Below are 16326 nucleotides of genomic sequence, written 5' to 3'. Positions count from 1 at the left end.
AAAACGACGGTGTTGAGAATGCTACATCAACATCGTTTGCACCCATACCATATTTGACTTTGAACCTCGTGTACCGTTATGCCACTGGGCACAAGAGAAATTACGGGACGACGACAGATTTCTTGCACGCGTTCTATTTAGTGACGAAGCGTCATTCACCAACAGTGTAAATTAACCGGCATAATATGCACTATTGGACAACGGAAAATCCACGATGGTTGCGACAAGTGGAACATCAGCGACCTTGGCGGATTAATGTATGGTGCGGCTTTACGGGAGGAAGGACAATTGACCCCATTTTATCGATGGCAATCTAAATGGTGCAATGTATGCTGATTTCCTACGTAATGTTCTACCGATGTTAGTACCAGATGTTTCACTGCATGACAGAATGGCGATGTACTTCCAACATGATCGATGTCCGGCACATAGATCGCTTGCGGTTGAAGCGGTATTGGATAGGACATATCGTGACAGGTGGATTGGTCGTCGAAGCACCATACCATGGCCCGCACGTCACCGAATCTGACGTCCCCGGATTTCTTTCTGTGGGGGAAGTTGAAGGATATTTGCTATCGTGATCCCCCGACAACCCCTGACAACATGCCTCAGCGCATTGTCAATGCATGTGCGAACATTACTGAGGCGAACTACTCGCTGTTGAGAGAAATGTCGTTATACGTATTGCCAAATGCATTGAGGTTGACGGACATCATTTTGAGCATTTATTGCATTAATGTGGTATTTACAGGTAATCACGCTGTAACAGCATGCGTTCTCAGAAATGATAAGTTCAGAAAGCTACATGTATCACATTGGAACAATCGAAATAAAATGTTCAAACGTATTAATTTAAAAAAGCTACCTGTTACCAACTGTTCGTCTAAAATTGTAAGCTATAAGTTTGTGACTATTACAGCGGCATCTATCACAAAGCGAAAAAAGTGATCCAACTAAAACATTCATATTTCTTTACATACTACACGAATATGTAATAAAAATGGGGTTCCTATTTAAAAAAAACGCAGTTGATATCCGTTTGACCTACGGCAGCGCCATCTAGCGGGCCAACCATAGTGCCATCTGGTTTCCCCTTCAAGCTAGAAAAGTTTCGTTCTTTGTAGTGTTTTCGTTTGACACTTATTTCGTGAGATTTTGGCCCGGTCACGATTAATGGACCACCCTTTTACCTTTAACTAGCTTCAGTTCTGACTCTGCTTTGGTAGTTGTAAAACTTATACTCATAAATAAACATAGACACGCGGTGTTGTCAAAAAAATGGCTCTGAGCACTATGCGACTTAACCTCTGAGGTCAGTCGCCTAGAACTTAGAAATAATTGAACCTAAATAACCTAAAGACACCACACACATCCATGCCCGAGGCAGGATTCGAACCTGCGACCGTAGCGGTTGCTCGGCTCCAGACTGTAGCGCCTAGAACCGCACGGCCACTCCGACCGGCCGCGGTGTTGTCAATAAAGTTCACCATCTTCCTTGTCACCGCTGATTTCCGCCATAGACAAGAGAGAAGACATTCGTTGGGATGACGTAGTCTCGCTGATACTGCAATAAAATCTGCGATGGCCTCTACACCAAGGCAAAGCGGACAGCTCAGTAATGGTTAGCATCCACAAGGCAGAATGGACGACTCTTTAATGGTGAACCTCCAAAGCTTAATGTCAGTTAACACCAAATTAAAATTCAGTACGTTGAGGTTCTGCGCTGGGAGTCCACCATTCCACATTTAACGACATACTGAAAGTCACAACAATCACGGAAGGAAGCCAGGATAAGAATTTGAGGCCAAAACGCAGTTAATACAGTCAACATCACACACACGTTCCAAGTTTACTTCATCAGAGCGTGCACATTTATTTTAGTTCACATACACACCACATAAAAGGCCCACACAGTCGGTCAGCTTCTGGTTGTTTAACTTCACTTTGTTGTGCTTACAAATGTCTATTTCTTAAAATATTAGTCTCTCCTTGATATAGCACAGAAGAAGAAAATCACGATTCGATGCATTTCAGTATCAACACAGTTCACAGTCCGTATCACGAATTCTCATTTATTAAACTTCCACCTCCCATAATATTCATATCAAGCAAAAAGAAGCTTAATAGTTTCATACAGCAGTAACCACCATCTGCATAACAACGTAGCGTACAAAATTACTATTTCACAGTCTCCACATTGGTTTCACGTAGCCAAGTACAACTAAAAGATCTCTGCGGAACTACTTCGAAAGTGCTCACAGTCCAAGCTCAAACTAGTTACCAAAATCTCTCATAATCCAATCAAAACGTCTACATATCGTAGCTGCAGACACTCACGTGGCCCCCTCTCGACACGACAATCCACATTGTTTTGTTTCAACAACAAAATCTCCTCAGTCTTCACAACTTTTTACGTAGATAAAATACAGGGTGTCCCACCCAAACCTCCCTGATTTCAAAGACCCGGGAAGAAAAAACCACATTACATACGACAATGAAAAATGTACCACATTGTAATTTCAAAGAATTTATTTATTTATCATCAGTACGCTTCTACGTGTGAACCATTTGCAGCACGAAGAATTTCTTCCCAAATTCTTTGTAACATTTCCTCTATTACTGTTGCAATCACATTAGTGATACGACATCGCAATGTAGGAATATCGTCCACTTTGGTCGTATACTCGCGGTCCCCACATGAAGAAACCAAGCTGCGTAATTTTGGGTGCACGTGGTGGCCAGGCAATGGGTCCTCCGCGTCCGATCCAACGACTGGGAAATTTCATATCCAGGAACTTGCGAACAGCCGTTGACCAATGCGACGGAGCTCCATCTTGTTGAAAAATGATGTTGAGTTGCAAGTCTTGTATATGAGGGTACACAAACTGCTCCAACATGTCCAAATACGCTGATCCATTCACTGTTTGTTCCGCAAAGAAGAACAGTCCAACAATTTTGTCGTGCATTACCCCGCACCAGACGTTTAGTTTAGAGCTATAACGAACATGTTCCTTGACAACGTGCGGATTTTGCGAACCCCAAACCCGAACACTATGCCTGTTAACCCTTCCTGATAGATCAAAGGTTGCCTCATCTGAGAATAAACATTTTTCCAGGAAACTGGCATTCATATCAATACGCTGCAGCATATCCGCACCAAAGCAAATTGTTGTCGGCGTGGTTTGTCGTTCGGCGTCAGATGTTGCAGAATTTGCACTTTGTAAGTACACATACGAAGACGATGGTGAACTACACGATGCAATGTTGATCGAGGTACATCAAGTTGCCCAGGTGCTTGACGAATTGACTTACGTGGGCTTCTAAGAAATGATTGTCTGATGTCCTCCACTGCCTCTTCTGAAACTCCGTAACGTGCACTGCCAGAATGTTTTAGAACACTTCCTATTGCCGGGAACTTCCTATACCATCCCTTAATACAGACGACTTTAATTTCTTTGCACAGTAATCGGCGATATTGTTTCTGCAAACCACACTACTGCTTGTGCGAGCTGCTGTGGAGTGGCCATTTTCACTTCATGTGACCATGCTGCACTCTGGCGACGATAGTTGGCACTTCCGACGTGGGAATATAAATTCTTTGAGATACTCTACAATGTGATGCATTTTTAATTGTCGTATCTACTGTGGTCTTTCTCTCCTGGGTCCTTGAAATCAGGGAGGTTTGAGTGGGACACCGTGTATATCCCTAAATGGACCATCGCATTATCTTACATACAAAATAACATGTTCTGATCATATTTTAACTACAGCCCAGACGATATGCTGTAATTTGTCATTAGACATACATTTGCTAATAAAAAAAGAATCTCCATCTTACAACATAAATTCGAATGTAATTTCTGACTGAGAAAGACGCTACGTAATCTATTCCTACCTGCATTTTGCGCTGAATATCCAAGCACGTAAGACAAGTGATTGAAATCTGATTTGTGCCGAAAGCCGCCTTCATGGTTATACATTTTTTACGCCATTTAATTCCAATGAAGAAAAAATTATATAAAGACAAATGGAGACGGAGGTATACTTAAAACTGTCTTCCCGCCACTATTCACGTTTAATATAACGAAGGTGAGAAGTGTGAGGCAGAGGGGAGGGTGCAGAGGTGATTTTGACTGTATCGCGGAACCCATCTTGCGGATGTTTATGCAAAATATTATGCACCCGTTCATTCGAAATACCCACAGCACTAGCAATCTCACACACCTTAACTCTTTATGTCATCCATCACCATATCATGTAGATTCCTAAGCGATTTGGCACCATAAAGTGGAAGATGCAGACTTCAAACCCCTCTGGCCATGCTAGGTAGTCTGTTGATTTACTAAATTAGAAAGGCAACTGGCCGGGTACTTCTTTCGGAATGAACACGGACGATTCTTCCCCTATCCTTGAGCTTTGTCTCCAACAGCCAATTCGTCTATGGAACAGTAAACCCTAAATTTCCATCTTTTTTATCATAGTTTAACGTACATTCGATTTTTTAAAATTTTTATTTCATACGGAATATTGTCAAACGCCGCTCGGAAATGTTGGAGAATATTTATTCGTCTGAAACTACAGTCTAGAAATTCTTATCCCGTTGGGAAATAGAGAAATTAATCTACATGAGTAAGTTTTCCCAAATCGATGCAGATCTTTTTAGAAGAGAAGTTTGTTATTGCTTGCAATTAGATAAGCTGGCTCCTTTTATTCGTTTTAAGCGTTTATTGTTTGTTTTCCAACATCATTAATGTTAATTTCAGTGGTACCCACTTATGATATCATAATCGGCTAAAATACAGTAGCACATTAAAATACTGAAGGCTAAATTGTTTTTCACGTTAAGCTTTGATTTTGGTTTGCATTTGTAGCAAATCGATGAAGTAGCAACTTGATGGAAGCTCCCGACGTGCAAAGCTATTTTCAAAAGTTTCAAATCTTTTTGAAGCTGTGTAACAATATTTTCCATGTATGGAACTAAGAAGGTTTGGAATTTAAAGTTCCCGACAACAGAATACTCGTTCTATAGTATACGCATCCTATCATAAGGTAGTAATGAATCTTTGTAGGTTTTACTTTCGAAGTTAGGCCCCTCTAAATACATTACTTAACCAGAAGCCTGTAACCTCTATTTTCTTTATTTTTCTTGATATCACTGCTCTCCTAGTATTGTCTTTTACGTTATTTCCAGCATCCAGAGCAACAGAGTGTGCCAGTTTTTATTCCGAAGTGATGTTTGGCTGTTATGCACTCGTTCATTTTGTAGGTAGGAAGTTTTTCAGAAGGAAAACGTCAGTGTTCATACCAGTTGAGAGTAATGTGATGAAAACTGAAGGTAACTCATTCTACAGTATCTTTTACAAGCCAATAGAAGGTCATCTGGGCATCACACTTCAGAATAAATCGGAGCAGCTATCATTTACAGCACTAGCCTCAAACGAGGAGAACCTCCGGAAAACCGAGGTCGAACCAGGTAGGTGTAGGTGAAACACGTATGTATGTTGTGCGTGGTGTATTTGTGTTACTGAATGGACAGAAGTGTTTCTAATGGTCGATGCCGCTGCAAAACTATTATATATTACGTAATTTCTTGAGCGTCTGCTAGTACATAAAATGATCTACGTTCTAAGATGAACAACAAGTACATGTTCCGTTGATAGTTGCATCTTTATACTAAAATATACTATTATGAACACCTATTTTTGTAAAAATCTCAGGAATCGGTTCCGCTAGAATAATTCAGAGGGATCGGAAGAGAAGTCATATTACATTGTATCACCTCGCCATGAATGTAGTCTAGGCCTCCTGTCGTTCATAATTCCACATACACAACGTTTAAACCTAAATGCTAATGTCGGCTAGCATGTAAGACAACCGCTACCAATCTTTTATTATTAAGCTCGTTCCGGAGCGGGGCGATCTGGTCATAATGTGGCTGTAACAACTCATGAAATGGCCTTATTACAGCTCTTAGCATGTCGGATCCGTTCGGCCGCGGAATAAAACTCTCCGAAGGCTGCCGTGAAGTTGCTCCACTGCCCTTGCAACGATATCGGCCAGAGACTTCCTCAGCTGTTCCCGATGCTCAAACTCGATAAGCACCTGTTGCAGATTTACTCCTACCTCTTCGGCTGGGAGAAACAACAACAGTAATAATCAATAAACAAATGAATAACCTAGCTTTTGCAGCAAAAAAGGATGATAAAAAGAGAACTTCCGTTGCACCTAAGTAAAATTAATGAGCTATTTACATATTCGTAGTTCACGTTCGTGATGTGTCAATATCATGTGGTATGTGTCAACTGACTTACAAAAATAATTTTTTTCGCTGAATCCAATGTCGCGTGCTGTCCATTCACATGAATTTTAGGTATATATTCACACTATATTTCAACTTCAAACGCGCGCGCGCACGCGCACACACACACACACACACACACACACACACACACACACACACACACACAAGCGCGTGCGCGCCCAACAATTTTAATTCACTGATGTTAGGGCCCAATATTTTTGTGGCTCCAAAAATTGTGCGGTAATTTTTTATGACGGACTAATATTTTTTCGTGAGTAGCGGACGTTAGTTTTATTTTCTTTCTCTCTCTCTCTCTCTCTCTCTCTCTCTCTCTCTCTCTCTCTCTCTCTCTCTCTGTGTCCTCTTTGATCTTGAGCATTGTTTATTGTTATTGCAAATCCAGTTTCCGTTGAAGTATTCTCATCACAAGCTGATAAACCATAAACATGACTATTCTGTTTTCTGTGATAACCGTGTACGGGAGAAACAATTTTTCTTACAGTTTAAATGCCTTACTATTGTAGCTAAAACCGATAACGAGAAAGAAAACAAAACCGCACATATTCACAGAAGAGGAGAGCAATGCATTTTTTTTTCTCGCAGTCGGTTTCAACAGACAAGTTCTATATTAGTGTTTAAAAAAAAGTAAAGTCTGTCGATGTAAATGTAAATGTAATTACAGAATGTAGATCGTTCAAGACTTATCGAATTTTATGCTGAAATTGTTTTCCATGTTTATGTTGAAAGATACGTTATAACGTTGAAAGTGTCTGTGATTCAATAACTAACTAGCAGTGAATTTGGAGAGGTTGAAAACATCACTCAGCCAGCTGCAAATAAAGCTTGTTGAGATCCTTGACCTAGGTTAAGATAATTATCTTCTTCAGGAGTTGTAATGGACATTGTTACATCACATGCTCATAAAGTATATTGAATGAAGCCAAAAGGCTATTGTGATATGAGACATTTTCCTTAAAAATAAAAAAAATTGAAACTTAGACTGTAGCAACGTAGCATGTCAGGTGTGAAGATTGAATGAGAAGTGTAGGTCAATGACAAGTAGGCCAATGCGCTGCTACAAGCGTCATTTAATCCTCACACTTGACGTGCTATGCTGCTACAGTCTAAGTTACAGCTTTCGATTTTTTAAGAGATGAATGTCTCATAAGAAAACCCATTCGGCTTTATTCACTTCACTTCATCAGTATGCGATGTAACACGATCCATTACACCTTCTGAAAAGCTAATTTTATGATAACCAAAGCCTAGGTCAAAGGTTTCAATAAAATGTTATTTGCAACTGGTTGGCTGATTTTTTTTCAACGTTTCCAAGTTTACCCATACATTTATGTACCACATACGCAATGCCAGTCCGAATGTCAATTAGAGTATTATGTAATAATATGAAGTAAATTAGGCAAGAACTTAGATTATTCTTAACAACTTTTGGTTTTTGTATATTACAAAAATATTTAGCCCAAATCCGTCCGAATGTTCATTACAGTGTTGATTGAAAATCTGAAGTAAATCGGCCAAGTACTATTCGAGATTTTTGATAACAACGTTTCCCTGTTCTATGAGACTGCGCTCCATTAGGTACATAAAAATACTCATATATTTGAATGCAACACTGTGTCAAAATTTCAAAGCAATCGCTGAAGAATTTTGGGAGATTTAAGGCTTTGAAAAAACGAACATTGGCATTTTTATTTATGTAAATGTCTGCGACAGCCATAGTCTCGCGCGGCTATGAAGACATCAGTTTGGAAGGAGTACAATGCAAAACAGATTGATACAGTGCTCAGATGTTGCTGTTTCTAGAAACAACAGAGGGTTGTGATTCTGCGCCATTTCCAACATTGTTCGGCGCCTCCACCGCACATGTTTTCCGCGGTATATTGCAATGGCCAGGAAGGCGAGGATAGCCGGCGGCTCGGACATTCCTAGATGTGAAAAAGAATTTTTCCCAAAATTGTTAATAAAAGGATTTTCCCCACTTGTCACCCTTCTCCTACCTCGGAGCAATGCTTTGGAATTAATATTTTCCTAACTCTATATTTGGAACTAATATTTTATCGGGGAATACTTATGTAACTGGACCGTCAGGAGAATCACCTCCAAAAGTTTCCGTTCTCTCCTTGTAGGAACTCTTTGCGTCCGTTGTGCAAAACGTTTGGCGATATAATTATCTAGAGTAAAAATGATGGAACAATAACAAGCAAAGATGCTGGCGAAGTGCCTTTAGAGGCGGACAACGTCTCAGTTCCACAGTGATAGTGTGTGCTGCCGAAAGAAAGTACCAAATAACCTAAATCGAAGCACTGGGCGCGAGGGGCTTCCCAAGGAGCGGTAGGGGAAGGAAGCTCCCTTCACCTCTACCTCTTAGTAAAGCTTTTTCGGGCGCTGAGCTCGCACCCTACCTCGTCAGACAGACCCATCAGTTCAGCAAGAGTTTGGAGTTAAGTCAGAGCATGTAACACATACCGATTAGTAGCAAGAGTGTCCAGACTTACCTGTTGTTAAATCTCACAACTATTTCGTCATTCACACCCCACCCAGGGTACAATCTTTGTACCACGCCCGGGAGTACGAATGGGTGGGGTACCATAAACTGACTTCTCGGTTGTCGTGACCGTTTCTTTTCTTGACCGTGCGCCCTGTCCACACCACGTACCTGGTAATCCCGCGGCGGTCGTTCTGTTCTGCTCCACACTGCTGTTGGCTTGCCTGAAATTATCTATCGAAATACGCAAGCGGGTTTAGGGGAGCCACTCAACGTTAAAACACAACACTCTCCTATGTCTGGTATGAACATCTATATTCTGAGACGATATGGAAACCACAGGTTGCACTGTTACACTCCAAATCGTAAATGTTTATCCGAATTAACAATCTTTATGATTAACAGTCCACAAAATATCATTTAGACGAGCGTTCGCGTAACCGACACGACGCGGGTGATTGTTGATGATGCGGAAGCCGAATGATCGAACGAAAGTTCTTACGCTCGTCACACATACAGATATCTGGTAATAGTCCTCCTTGCCACTAGTAGTGATAACACTGTTCGTAAAGTTAATTTTTCAGTTCTCAGTTGTACGAGCGTGAGCGTAACCGTCGCGGCGCGGCTGATTGTTGATAATGCGGAAACGCGATGATCCAACGCACATCCTCACACTCGCTACAAGACACTGGCACTTGGCTGCACTCGTTTATGGTAACTAAAAAATGGTTCAAATGGCTCTGAGGACTATAGGACTTAACATCTGTGGTCATCAGTCCACTAGAACTTAGAACTACTTAAACCTAACCAACCTAAGGACATCACACACATCCATGCCCGAGGCAGGATTCGAACCTGCGACGGTAGCAGTCGCGCGGTTCCGGACTGAGCGCCTATAACCGCTAGACCACCGCGGCCGGCGTTTATGGTAACAAATTTTTACTGACTCACATTGGTTCATTCTGGGAGACCGAACACGGCGCGGATGATCGATGCTGTGCGACACGCAACGAAAGGAAACAAACACTTTTTTGACGGCACTGCTCATTTTTAATTGCTTCTTGACGCACTTTCCTCTGAATCAGTTCCATATTTCATCATTTTACTGTAACAGCACTTGTAGCAACACTTCAACCTGACTACTAACAAAGCCTCTCACATGCAGAGCTACACACACTACACATCATTTCCGTGTCCCGCACTCGACTCACTACAGACGCGACTGCCCGCAAAAATACTCCACAACTAAGCCAGCGATATGACAATACGCTTACATCTTGCACTGCGCGTAATTTGGAGTGCACCCCTATGAACATGAGGCATTATCTTAACGTCTGTACGATGAACATCGCTCAGGTACAAGGTTTACGTAAAATAAATGAGATTATAGCACAACAGGTTGGTATGCTACCCCTGATTGTGGATTGGTGCTAGACTAGTAAACCCCAAATTTCTTAAAGAATTGGAGTCCTTTGTATGAAATAGCTCAAGTTTCTGATTTCTGTACAAGTGAGTTAATGTGATTAACATTTCACACTAAGCATGTAAACGATAAAAAGTTTAGAAAAGGTTTTTAAATGAATTTTTTGGAAGTCGCTAAATGCTCTCATTACCAAGCGCTGCACAACTATAGTTGGGTAATTTGCACTAAATCTTAAGCAAAAGCTGGTTTTTCATGAATCTCAGTGTATTTAACCTCGTATCTGCTGAACTATGTGTCACATAATGATATAATTTTGCAGGTACATTCAGTAGTACGTATAGGTACTGTCTGTAAAATTTTTCCCAGCAGAGTTAATAGTAAAGGAATAATAAATCAAAACGTTGTGCCTGATGCTGCAGTTTACTGCATGTGTAGCGAAACTTAGTAAGCGATAAACTTCTTCCTTTCAGTCTTTTTTTTGTTTTTGTTTTTTTGTCAGGGGGAGAGGAGGGGGAGAGATTTGTCAGAGAGAAAAAACGTAAAGGTTTGAAAGTCGGTAAGTGCATACGTTTTCAAATACTGGATCGATATAGTCTGTGTAATTTGCGCGCTGTTGACTTTCATTGCCTTAAGACTTGTACACGGTTTCTAACTGTAATACATGTCTTACTGTGTTAAACATTAAAAAATAAGGTTATAGACGATAACGATGAAGGTTGAAGCAATGAATTAAAATTTGTACCAGTGCCAGGATTCGTACCAGGGTCTTCTGCTTACTAGTTATTACAAATTTTAATTGTATTATAGAAATGCATGGTTTCTGTTCTTTTGGACATGTCCGAAATGACGGACACCACACATTCACATGATAGGTTCGCCTCGATGGGCAACGAATCCATAATCTCGAGTGCGGACCTGTGGAGAGGGGCAGTGGATAGGTGGCACTGGGTGGGCAAATCAGCCGGCCAGGGAGCGCCCAGAGATAGTCAGTGCATTGACGATAAACACTGTGTGCGAGTTGCACAGGTCATAACGCAACTGCCTGGTACATTTCGAGACTCCAACAAAAAGGCAGTTTTTTTTATTCCTATCGTTCCTGGTTAAAGATAGAAAAACGCGGTACTGCACTTGCCTGCAAAAAAAAAAAAAAAACGTAGTTAAGGCAACTGTAAGAAAGGAGTAATAAGAAAAAAGTAAGCATGAGGTCCCGGGTTCGGGGCCCGTTGCGGCACACATTTACATTTAAAAAAAAGTAAGTAGAAGATACTGCGTGCGGGCTTTCACACTAAATGTGAACTGGTGGTGTGTTGGCTCTCAACTACGTACCCTCCGACTCAGAGTTGCAATATTACAGGTTTTGTCTGGTATCACTGTCTAGGGGCTGGGATACGTAGTTGCCGCATTACAGGCCAAATACGGCTGAGTCTTTAGTGTACGATAAGAATCCACACATGAATCGAATGGTCGAACGTTTCTATTACTCGGCAATTGCGAACAATGAATGTAACATATAAATTTTTTAAATAAAAGATTGCAATTAAATAAAATCTGCAGGTACTATCTTAACGACTTTAAATGATGAGTACGATAGTAGAAGTACTTTTGAGAATGCGGTGTATTTCTGCAAAAAAATTCGCAATTGACGAGTGATAGAAACCTTTGACCATTCGATTCATGTGTGGATTCTTACCGTATACTGTAGACTCAGCAGTATTTGGCCTGTAATGCGGCAGCTACGTATCCCAGCCCCTAGACAACGAACCCAGCCAAAACCTAGTGTCTATCATCCAGCAATTAAATAAAATATAAGTTGAATAAGAGGGAAACAATAGATTCCTCCTGCACGCAATTAGTTATGAACAACAACATAGCTCGCGAGATATTCACTTCTAAGCGCACACTACGTCTTCATTGCAGAAGTCACGGAAATTACACAAGAGCACAGGTCGGCACGCCGAAATATTTCTACCCTCCGCGACCACGCGCAAACTGCTCAACTGTCCAAGTCTTTCCGCCGACTGTCACGTCCAGCACTTCCCGTGTCCTGTGTCTTACTCCGAACTGCCGCACTGCTCATAACTCCTCCCCGGAGACGATCGCTGTGATTGGCTAGAGCGCTCCATCCCTGTCTTCAAAGCCAAAGCCCACTCGTAAACATAATGAAACATACGAAATACTGGAGTTGCATTTAAATAACTTGTAATTAAATAAATATTTCTACGGCTGGACCATAAAGCGCTATAACACACATTATTAGATATGTAAACAAATTAAATAAACGTGTATCGAAGGAGTAGAGCAAAAGGTAGGCCAGTAGCCCAGTGTCTCTGTGCTTTCTAAAACACAGTAAATATTTAGCCAATTTCTTCATGAATAGTATATATCTGATATAAACAAGGACATAGATGAATAAGTATATTTATAAGCATGCTGCTACCGTTTTTTCGTGTAACTTACGGCCTGACGCGATCGATAGAAATCAGCCCCTTTGACTTACAATAACCCATGTACTATTCAAGTTACATGCCTGTAATTCATACCAATTTAGGTTTACACTAATAGCTTCCTAAATACACGTCGATCGACGAAATCGGATGAAGCGTTTACATTTTGGATATTCGTTGCTGGGTGTTACTTGTCTAATTTACACTCAGATACTAAACTTTAATAAAGATATTGAAAATCTGAATATACCATCAGAATGGTCGTGCAGAAATGGTAACGGACATGTTTCTTTTTGAGGTATCATGCTTTCTATGGCTACTATTAATTAGTATATGAACTGTGGAATGTCTGCCATTAAGGTTTCACAAAGTCCGCCATCTTTGGCACTCCCGGCGTAGAAATATCCTTCATCGACACAAAGCACCGTCCTCGTCACAGCGTCAACACGGAATTCCCAGCCACACGGTAGATGGACCCCGCTTGCTTCAGCCAAACGTCCGGCACCACGTGTTCGGCCTGTCGGGCGGCCCGCGCCCGCTGAGCGTCCAGTGCTGCCCCCCCCCCCCCCCCCCCCCACTCCGAACAGGTAATATTTCCAGGGCGCCACAACTCGTCCGTTACCTCACACGCGTTCCAGACCCAGTCCAGCCACTGATTCCGCACAAAGTGCCAATGCAGCTGATATAATTAGTTCCATCCCCCCCCCTTCCTCTCCCCCTCCCTCCCCCTCCATTCTGCATAAAATTTTAATTCATTGCCTCAGCCTATATCATTAGTAGATAAAGGTGAGACTCAATATGTCTCAGGATCAACTGTATGTGATAAGGTTGTACCTTTTAATGAGTAGATTATCTCAAAATTTTAAATTTTGAAGTCAGTAAATAATTATATGAACTAGTGAGAGTCAAATTTATGTTGCCCTGTAAAATTCATGTATACTCATGTTCAGAAAAAAACAGGACACCGTGAACAGCTGGAGATACGACGTTCATACTCACAGGACACGCACATTACTCTGTTCTGCAGAATTGATTAGCATTTGAAGCATGTCGGTCCGCGGGTTCGAGATCAACATCGATATCGCGGCGCAACCTACCGGCAAAATGTGCGTGCGGCTCCCGTTGTCGCTATAAACCGAAGGTAACGGATCAGTGTGGTTTGAGCAGATGTGCAGGATGCCTCGCAGAAGTATGCGCGAAACGTACCGACAAATCAGTGAGTTTAAAAGAGGACCCATTATTGGCATGAAAGAATGTGATGCAACCATCCGGGGCCGGCCGCGGTGGTCTCGCGGTTCTAGGCGCGCAGTCCGGAACCGTGCGACTGCTACGGTCGCAGGTTCGAATCCTGCCTCGGGCATGGATGTGTGTGATGTCCTTAGGTTAGTTAGGTTTAAGTAGTTCTAAGTTCTAGGGGACTGATAACCACAGCAGTTGAGTCCCATAGTGCTCAGAGCCATTTTTTTGCAACCATCCGGGAAATTGCTGCTCGTTTCGGACGAAATGTTTTGGCAGTGCAACGGGCATGTGCAGAAAGGTTCACAGATCTGCATCCTCCTAGGCTGTGACTCAACAGTGGAACAGCGTAACACATCGTACACTATCGGGGGGTGACAGTCAGTTGCCATTTAGTAGCATGGGTTACGTGCGCATCTACCTTTGACGAATGTTCAAATGGCTCTAAACACTATGGGACTTAACATCTGAAGTCATCAGTCCCCTAGGCTTAGAACTACTTAAACCTAACTAACCTAAGGACATCACACACATCCATGCCCGAGGCAGGATTCGAACCTGCGACCGTAGCGGCAGCGCGGTTTCAGACTGAACATCTACATCTACGTGATTACTCTGCTATTAACAATAAAGTGCCTGGCAGAGGGTTCAATGCACCACCTTCATGCTGTCTCTCTACCGTTCCACTCTCGAACGGCGCGAGGGATAAACGAGCACTTAAATTTTTCTGTGCGAGCCCTGATTTCTCTTATTTTATCGTTATGATCATTTCTCCATATGTAGGTGGGTGCCAACAGAATGTTTTCGCATTCTGAGGAGAAAACTGGTGATTGAAATTTCATGAGAAGATCCTGTCGCTACGAAAAACGCCTTTGTTTTAATGATTGCCACTCCACGTATCATTTCTGTGACACTATCTCCCCTATTTCGCGATAATACAAAACGAGCTGCCCTTCTTTGTACTTTCTCGATGTCATCAGGGTCAGTCCCACCTGATGCGGATCCTACACCGTACAACAACACTCCAGAACAGGGTGGAGAAGCGTAGTGTAAGCAGTCTCTTTGGTAGACCTGTTGCACCTTCTAAGTGTTCTGCCAATGAATGGCAGTCTTTTGTTTGCTCTACCCAAAATATTATGTATGTGATCGTTCCAATTTAGGTTATTTGTAATTGTAATCCCTAAGTATTTAGCTGAATTTACAGCCTTCAGATTTGTGTGACTTTTAGCTGATTTCTTTTGGTACTCATCTGAATAACTTCACACTCTTCTTTATTCAGGGTCAGTTGCCACTTTTCGCACCATACAGATATCTAAATCATTTTTCAAGTCGTTTTGATCATCTGATGACTTCACAAGACGGTAAATGGAAGCATCATCTGCAAACAACCTAAGACGGATATTCAGATTGTCTCCTATGTCGTGAATATAGATCAGGAACAATAGAGGGCCTATAACACTTCCTTGGAGAACGCCGGATATTACTGCGAACTGTGACATTTCTGACAGGAAATCACGAATCCAGTAGCACAACTGCGGCGATACTCCGTAGGCACGCAGTTTGGTTAGAAGACGCTTGTGAGGAACGGTGTCGAAAGCCTTCTGGAAATCTAAAAATGTAGAATCAATTTGACATCCCCTGCCGATAGTAATTGTTACTTCATGAGTATAAAGAGCTAGTTGTGTTTCACAAGAACGATATTTTCTGAATCCGTGCTGACCATATGTCAATAAATCGTTTTCTTCGAGGTACTTCATAATGTTCGAATACAGTATATGTTCTAAAACCCTACTGCAAATCGACGTTACTGATATAGGCCTGTAATTCAGCGGATTACTTCTACTTCCCTTTTTGGGTATTCGTGTGACTTGAGCAATTTCCCGGTCTTTAGGTAAGGATCTTTCTGTGAGCTAGTGGTTGTATGTAATTGCTAAATATGGAGGTATTTTATCAGCATACTCAGAGGAACCTGACTGGTATACAATCTAGACCGGAGGCCTTGCCTTTGTTAAGTCATTTAATCTGCTTTGTTACACCGAGGATATCTACTTCTATGTTTCTCATCTTGGCAGTTGTTCTTGACTGGAAATCAGGAATATTTACTTCGTCTTCTTTGGTGAAGGAGTTTCGGAAAACCGCATTTAATAGCTCTGCTTTAGTGGCACTGTCATCAGTGACTTCACCGTTGTTATCGCGCAGTGAAGGTATTGATTGCGTCTTGCCACTGGTGTACTTTCTTTATGACCAGAATCTCTTTGGGTTTCCTGTCAGATTTCGAGACAGAATTTCGTTGTGAAAATTATTAAAAGCATCTCACATTGAAGTGCGCGCTATATTTCGAATTTCTGTAAAACTTTGCCAATCTTGGGGATTTTGGTTCTTTTAAATTTGTCATGCTTTTTTCGTTGCTTCTGCAACA

The sequence above is a fragment of the Schistocerca americana genome, chromosome 4 (assembly GCF_021461395.2).
Source record: "Schistocerca americana isolate TAMUIC-IGC-003095 chromosome 4, iqSchAmer2.1, whole genome shotgun sequence".
Taxonomy (NCBI): Eukaryota; Metazoa; Arthropoda; class Insecta; order Orthoptera; family Acrididae; genus Schistocerca; species Schistocerca americana.
This window is presented reverse-complemented; position numbering follows the sequence as displayed.